At 38.8% G+C, this 8,677-nt stretch overlaps 1 pseudogene; it reads right to left on the bottom strand.

The window, feature by feature from the left end:
* Positions 1-4,869: 4,869 nt before the first annotated feature.
* LOC100397376 (cell division cycle protein 20 homolog pseudogene) lies at positions 4,870-5,669 on the bottom strand (annotated as a pseudogene).
* Positions 5,670-8,677: the final 3,008 nt, after the last annotated feature.

Raw genomic sequence — 8,677 nt, 5'->3', positions numbered from 1 at the left:
GCAAAGAGCACTGAAAGGCAACAGTTGGCCATTGTCTAATCGTAGGTAGAAGTGTTCATCCTTCCCAGCTTTTTGGGATAAAACAAATTCCACAGGCCAAGGGGAATTCTTCACATAGAGAGAGAGATGCAGGTAAGAGCTATTAGCAGCCAATACTTACAGTGGCTGATGGATGTTGTAAGGGGAAAAACATGTCTTTTCTCACCCATTGCAAGGTTTATGGCTGATACCCCTGTAACAAAAACCAGATTAACAATATAATATAAACTTTATGTGACATGTAAGCTTTCAGAATGAAGACTGAAAGACCCAGGGAAAACTGTATTTTCATGGCCAGTTGTGCACAAGTACAACTGGAGGACAAAACGGTATGATCGAGTGATGATAAACCAGGGGAAACTCAGCAAGGCCTGTTCAGATTCATCTGAGCCTCTGTGCATAGGTCAGGATCCTCCCTCCGAAAAGAGGGTCTTAGAACCTACTTTCAGGGTAGGTAGTTCAGAGAGTTATTTTATGACCTTCTTAAGGGGAAAAATGTGGGAGAAAATCAGAGTGACTTTCCTGATTCTGCAGTTTTCTCAACTTTCTTCAGCTTACAATTTTCGATATGCCAAGGTGCCATGTTTTGGAATTATCATGTTCTGAGCCCCAGTGATGTTGGGAAAGAAGCCCAGACTACATGAGATGAGTACACCTAGGGATTCCCAGTGAAGGTCAGAACAGATGACCAGCATCAACTTCCAGGCATGAAGGAGGTAGCATTCAGATGACTTCAGTCTCTAGGCCTCTTCTACGATGCTTCAAACGTCCTGGAGTGAAACAAGCTGCCCCTGATGTGCCCTACCCCATTTCCTGATCTGCAGAATCCGTAAGTATAATAAATGGTCGTTATTCTGTCACTGAGTTTTGGGGTAGGAGTAGATCTTGTTTTATTGCACTTTGCCTTATTGAGCTTCACAGATACTGCATTTCTTTATGAATTGAAGGTTTCTGGCGACTCTGCAACCAGCAAGTCTATTGGTACCATTTTTCCAGCAGCATGTGCTCACTTCCTGTCTCTGTGTGACATTGTTGTTAATTTTCTCAAGTTTCACACTTTTTCATCAAGTATTATATCTTTTAAGGTGATATTTGATGCTACTACTATAAGCTTTTGGGGACACTGTGAATCACCCCCATATAAGACTGCAAAACTTAGTCACTAAATACATTATGTCTGACTGTCCCACCAACCGTTTCTCCATCTCTCTCCCTTTTAAGGCTTCTTATTTGCAGCAAAACAATACTAAAATTCAGTCAATTAATAACCCTGCAAGGGCCCCTAAATGTTCAAGTCATATGTTGTGTCTCTTATTTAAAATCAAAACTAGAAATGATGAAGCTTAGTGAGGAAGGCATGTCAAAAGCTGCAGTAGGCTAAAAGCCAGGCCTCTTGTGGCAAACAGTAAATAGTGAATGCAAAGGAAAAGTTCTTGAAGGAAATTAAAAACACCACTTCAGTGAACACATGAAAAATAAGAAAGTGAAACACCCTACTGTTCACATGGAGAAAGTTTGAGTGGTCTGAATAGAAGATCAAACCAACCACAACATTCTCTTAAGCACAAGCCTAATCCAAAGCAAGGCCTTAACTGTCTTCACTTCTATGAAGGCTGAGAGAAATAAAAAAGCTGCAGAAGAAAAGTTGGAAGCTGGCAGAAATTGGTTCATGAGGTTTCAGGAAAGAGGTCATCTCCATAACATTAATTTACAAAGTGAGGAAGCAAATAATGACACAGAAACTGCAACAAGTTGTGTAGATCTAGTGAAGATAATTGTTGAAGATGACTACACTAAGCAACAGATTTTCAGTGTGGATGAAACAGCATTTTATTAGAAGAAGATGCCATCTAGGACTTTCATGGTAATAGAAGAGAAGCCAATGCTGGGCTTCAAAGTTTGAAAGGACAGGCTGCCTCTTATTAGGGATTGAACCTGACGACTTTAAGTTGAAGTTAGTGTTCATTGACCATTTCAAAATTCCTAAGGTCTTTAAGAATTATGCTAAATCTACTCTGCCTGATCTCTATAAATGGAATCACAATAGCTAGATGACAGCATATCTGTTTACGGCAAGGCTTACCGAGTATTTCAAGTCCAATATTGATACCCATTTCTATTTTTTTTTTTTTTTTTGAGATGGAGTTTCGCTCTTGTTACCCAGGCTGGAGTGCAGTGGCGTGATCTTGGCTCACTGCAACTTCCACTCCTCAGGTTCAAGTAATTCTCCTGTCTCAGCCTCTTAAGTAGCTGGGATTACAGGTGTGCACCACCACGCCCAGCTATTTTTTTTTTTTTTTTTTGTATTTGTGGTAGAGACAGGGGTTTCAGCATGTTGGCCAGGCTGATCTTGAACTCCTGACCTCAAATGATTTGTCAACCTCAGCCTCTCAAAGTGCTGGGATTACAGGCGTGAGCCACTGCGCCCAACTGAGACCCACTTCTGAGAAAAAAGCAAATTCAAAATAGGTGTTCATTGACAATGCACCTCATAACCCAAGAGAACTGATGGAAATATATAGATTAATGTTTTTATGCCTACTAAGACAACATCCATTCTGTAGTCCATGGATCAAGGAGTAATTTTGACTTTCAAGTCTTATTCTATAGGAAACATATCTTGTAAGATAGTAGCTTCTATACATAGTAATTTCTCTGAAGGATCTGGGCAAAGTAAATTTAAAAACTTTCTGGAAATGATTTATTTTTCTAGATGCCATTAAGAAATTGCCACATCCCCACCTCAGCCTTCAGCAACCACTACCCTGATCAGTCGTAAGTCTTACTGAGGGCTCAGGTGGTAGTATTTTTTGGCAAAAGGTTATATTTAAATTAAGGTATGTACATTAATTTTGAACATAATGCTATTTCACAGTTAATAGACCATAGTATGATATAAAAATATCTGTTCTATACATTGGAAAATAAAAAAATTTATTGTATTAGTTGCTTTATTGCAGTAATCTGAAACCAAATCTGTAAAGATTCCCAATTTGTTGTAATCCTTGTAATTTGTGTGCTAGAGTAATTGGAACAAAATGTAACATACTATATAGCTTTCTTATTTATTGATCCCCACTATAATGCAAGCTCTATGAAGGTAGGATGTTTTATACGTTCTGTTTACAGATATGTGCCCAAGACAGATATGTGACCAGACTGTCTAGAGCATAAGAGGTCAGTACTCATTAACTATTTGGTAACTGAAAGAATACACTGAAAAATTGTTTGTTATACTTCTGTGCTGGTTTGGTTGAACATTGAATTCTAGGTTGAAAATAATTTAATTTTATTACCTTCTCCTTTCCAGTGAGACCAAGGAGGAGTTGTGATGACCTCTAATACTCATTCGTTTATAAAACTCTATTTTTCCCATGGAAGGTTTGATACCTTCTTTCTTATCCCTGGATTTATGAACATCTGAAATTTTACTGTGTGAAGAGATTTTCTTTCTATCTTTTAGCTGAATCGCTTTGACTCAGAGGATTCTGTCTAAAGGCTTATCTCCTTTTAGCTGCAGAAACGCATTTTCTATCTTTTCTTTGATTACAGTATCTTCTTTTCTATTGCAAGGGCCTTTCCTTAGAGTTTTATTTGTCAAAATACCTTAGCTGTTCTTCCCACGCTTTTAAAATTTCTTTTGTTTTTAAATTTATGGAGAACTTACGTACAACTTCTTTAAAATTCCAACGGTCTCTGTACTAGCAACTTTTACCACCTTTCTTAAAACATTAACCCTGGGGCAAGATTCCCTTTGCCAGCTGAGAACTTGGCAGTTCCAACTTTACCAAATCAATATTTCAGTTAATAAATAACTTTTGATCACCTAAAGGCTGACTCAGGTCTTTTTTCTTGTTCTGCTTTGAGTCTGGATTATTTCTGGAATTACTTACAGTTCTTCAGCAGTTGTTGTCTGAGATTTCCTTTACTCTTGTTCCTCTATCAACTCAAACTCCTTTATTTTCTATCTTCCAGGATTCCTCAAAATTTTAGTCTTTCTAGTGGTGCTATTTGTTATATTCTAATATTATGATATATTTTTCCTTTACATATATATGTATAAAGAAAGGACACATATACATACATATATATATATATGTAAAGGACATATATGTATAAAGAAAAATATATATGTAAAGGACATATGTATAAAGAAAAAAATATATATGTAAAGGACATATATGTATAAAGAAATAATATATATGTAAAGGAAAAATATATCATATTAGAATATAATAAATATATATGATAATATTAGAATATAATAAATATATATGATAATATTAGAATATAATATATATGTAAGGACTATAATATATATGTAAAGGACAAAAGTTTGAGGAATAGATAGATATTTGTATTTGGGGGTAATTTCTGCTAAATCTTTGTAAGAGAAGACCCTAGTGAGAGCGTTTGATTTGTTATTTTTATCTTATCTCAATTTAAAATCACAAATCCTCTGACAAACTAGGTGTTCTCAACCCTATTTTACAGAAAATTAATGGGCAAATTCAGTGTTAGGAAGTTTGTTTTGTTTTGTTTTGACGGAGTTTCACTCTTGTTGCCCAGGCTGGAGTGCAGTGGGGCAGTTCCAGCTCACTGCAACCTCCGCCTCTCCAATTCAAGCAATTCTCCTGCCTCAGCCTCCCAAGTAGCTGGGATTGCAGACACCTGCCACCACACCTGGCTAATTTTTATATTTTTAGTAGAGACTGAGTTTCACCATGTTGGGCAGGCTGGTCTTGAGCTCCTGACCACAGGTGATCCACCTGCTTCAGCCTCCCAGAGTGCTGGGATTACAGGCATGAGCCACCATGCCCAGCTGGAAGATTTTTTTTTTTTGAAGGGAGACATGACTTTATTAGAAAAATAAAAAACAACTAAGGTGATGGCTTGGTCTTCAGCGGATGCCTTGGTGGATGAGGCTGCTTTTGGCTGCATTGGCCTTCTCCCACTCCCGCCGCTGTGCAGGGTCCAACTCAAAACAGCGCCATAGCCTCAAGGTCTCATCTGCTGCTGCAGATGCCACTGTGGCCCCATCTGGGCTCATGGTCAGACTCAGGACCTGGGATGTGTGACCTTTCAGTTCAGCCACCTTGGCCATGGTTGGGTACTTCCAGATAACCAGCTGGTTCTGTGAAAAGCCATGGCAGGAGATGAGCTCCTTGTAGTGGGGAGACCAGAGGATGGAGCACACCTGGGAATGGGCATCCACAGCACTCAGACAAGCCCCAGAGCACACATTCCAGATGCGAATGTGTCGATCACTGGTGCCTCCTCCTGTTGCCAGGACATTGGACTGCCAGGGACACCATGCTACAGCCTTGACAGCCCCTTGATGCTGGGTGAATGTTTGCAGAGGAACCCAGCCACCCTCTCCAGGAGCACTAGGCCACACATTGACCAAGTTATCATTGCCACCACTAGCCAAATGTCGTCCATCTGGGGCCCAGCGCAGCCCACACACTTCCTGGCTGTGGCCACTCAGTGTGGCCACATGGTGTTCTGCTTCCCCAACTCCTTTGATGTGGGGGTGGATATGGCCAGAACGTGATCCACTGGACAGGATATAGCTGTTCCAACTTAGGGAGCCAACTCGGGCAGAATGACTGGTCATATTTCGAAGCCGTTTCTGCTGGAAGATTTTTAATGGAAGGAAGTGAGAGAGAGGGCAACTCAATGGCCAAACAGGTTTATTTACAAGAATAAGCCTGCTCAAGGTCTCAGTCAGGAATCGGAGACCCTGGATATCTTACAAGCTGAGGTTTTTATAATACAGTTTCTATAGCAAAGGAGTTGGGGAAGCGCTGGCAGGTTGAAACTGTAGGGGCCTGGGGAAGGATGTGGTGAGGATTGTTTCTTGTGGTCAGGATTGTTAAGCTCTGTTAAAGGTAGAGAAGAGGTTGACCTTTGCTTTGTTTTTGGGAACTCCTTCACCAAGGTAGGAAACAGTCACCAAGGTAGAAAAATGGCATCACTCTTGTTAATTCTCACACCTAGAACTTTAGACATTGCATTACTCAGAGACATGTCATGAATGTTATTTGGTGTGTATGACAGAATAATCTTCTAGATAAATTACATAAAAGGTAGTTGGTGGAAAAAAATATGGGTTGGCTGAAAGATTTAGAGGTAAAAATGAAGAACCAGTCTCAAAAAGTCAAGATGGGAAAAGTCCAGGGAGATATGTATAGAACTAACAATAGAGCATCTTACTGGGGCATTTTAACTGAGCAGAATAAATATCTATTCTTTTCAGGTTCTATACTGTTTTGCTGAATATGGAAATCTCAGGGGGAGAGCTTAGGATTAGACTTACTTTTATTTAAGGATATCATCTCTTCATCTGCAGGGGGAACATTGAGCTTCTCTGCCAAGACTGACTTGAACTGTGAGCAAAGCAGATCATCAAAGCAAAATCGGGGTGCTATTAGCTGAAGAGGGAACTGATGTTGCACAGGCAAAAACACCTGAAATCACTAGACATAAAAACTCCCTGGAGTCATGGGCTTACTGAGTTTCTTAACAGGCATTCTCAGAACTAGAAATGTCCTCAATGAACACTACACAAATCGTAAGTGACGGAATGAGGCTGCCCTAATTTGTACAGTCAGGAACCCTCATTACTGCACTCTGCCTTACTCCTATTGCCTACTATCATTGCACACTTTTATATAATGATCAAAGATTGTTTCCTTAAAATTTTAAGCAGTATTCATCTAAGTCTTCCCCCCCCCCATCCCCGACATGGATTTTCCCTCTTGTTGCCCAGGCTGGAGTGCAATGACGCATTCTCGGCTCACCGCAACCTCCGCCTCCTGGGATCAAACGATTCTCCTGTCTCAGCCTCCCAAGTAGCTGGGATTACAGGCATGTGCCACCATGCCTGGCTAATGTTTTGTATTTGGCAGAGACAGGATTTCGCCATGTTTTCCAGGATGGTCTCAATCTCTTGACTTTGTGATCCACCCGCCTCGGCCTCCCAAAGTGCTGGGATTACAGGCGTGAGCCACCGCGCCCGGCCTCAACTAAGTCTTTTACTGCTTTCCTATTTATCTTTAGGATAGTGACATAATAAATGATGTGGTAAAATAGCTAACTCATTCAGCAAAATTCCAGTAATAAGACTGTGCAAAGGTCAATCTAAATTAGGAATGGTTGTATTATGGACTATTTTAATTCTAAATATTTTGTGTTATTATAATTAGAAGGACTATTGGTAAGGAACTCTTGCCAAATAGGATCCCTTAAGGTCAATTTTAATTGAAGGGACATTTGTAATTAACTCATTCCAAATAGAGATGTTAAAGTCCATGAAGCCATTTAGCCACTTTAATCCTTCAAGAAAGTCAAGTACCTTATGATATCATTTTAAATTTCCTTTGTTAGTGCTTTTTTCAGAGCTTATCCATAAATTTCAGCCTCTGGTTAGATAACTATAAATTTTGGTTGGTTTTTGCTGAGTACATGAAGTTTTACTCTGCTTGAACAGGAATTTTTCACCGCAAAAGTAACTAAATATAACAAAATAATGTAAAAAATAGTGAACACCTACTATGTGTTAGATATTCCTCTAAGTTCTGGGAATGCAGTGGTTAATGCATATTCCGACTTCATGGAGTTTAGAGTCTAATAGGAAACTTTCTCTACATAACCAATTATCTTCTTGCATTTAGAGTTTCATTATGATACTAAGCAAACCCGGTATATTTTTAGAAACTCATCTATTACAAAGAAGTATACATATTAGTTAGAAAATTAAACAGTTCAACATCTCTGTACCAATATTGTCCAATAGAACTTTCTGCATTGATGGAAGAACCCTCTGTGGGTGCACTCCAATGAAGTAAACCCTAGGCACAAGTGACTATTGAAAATTTTAAATGTAGCTACTGCAAGAAGAATTGAATTTTACTTTTTTATTTCTCTTTTTTATTGCTACATAATATTTGTACCTATTTATGGGACACATGTGATATTCTGTTACACGCACAGCATAAGTAATGATCAAGTCAGAGTGTTTGGGAAATCTATCACCTTGAGTGTTTTTCTAGTATTTTTCTTTTTCTTGTCTATGTGTTGGGAACATTTCAAGTCCTCTCATGTAGCTATTTTAAAATATAAAGTGCATTGTTGTTGACTATAGTTACCATGATCTGCTGTCCAACATGGTAACTTATTTCTCTTCTCTAACTGAATCCAGTTGTATGTTTTTACCCATGAACCAATGTCTCTTCATTGTCACCCCCTCTCACCCGCCACACCCTTTACACCCTCTGATATATATCATTCTACTCTTTATCTCCATGAGATCGACATTTTTCGCTACCACATGTGAGTGAAAACATGTAATATTTGTCTTTCTGTCCCTAGCTTATTTTACTTAAGGATTTCTAGTTTTATCTATATTGCAGCAAATGACATGGATTTTGTTCTCTTTTTTTGGCAAAATAGTATTCTGTTATATGTCTTTACCATATTTTTTAATTCATTTGTCTGTTGATGGACACTTGAGAGTTGATTCCATACCTTCGCTATTGTGAATAGTGCTGCAATAAACATGCAGGTATTCCTTTGATATGCTGATTTCTTTTCCTTTGGCTACTACCCAGAAGTGAAATTGCTGAATCATATGGTA

The sequence above is a fragment of the Callithrix jacchus genome, chromosome 4 (genome assembly GCF_049354715.1).
Source record: "Callithrix jacchus isolate 240 chromosome 4, calJac240_pri, whole genome shotgun sequence".
Classification (NCBI taxonomy): Eukaryota; Metazoa; Chordata; class Mammalia; order Primates; family Cebidae; genus Callithrix; species Callithrix jacchus.
This window is presented reverse-complemented; position numbering and strand designations above follow the sequence as displayed.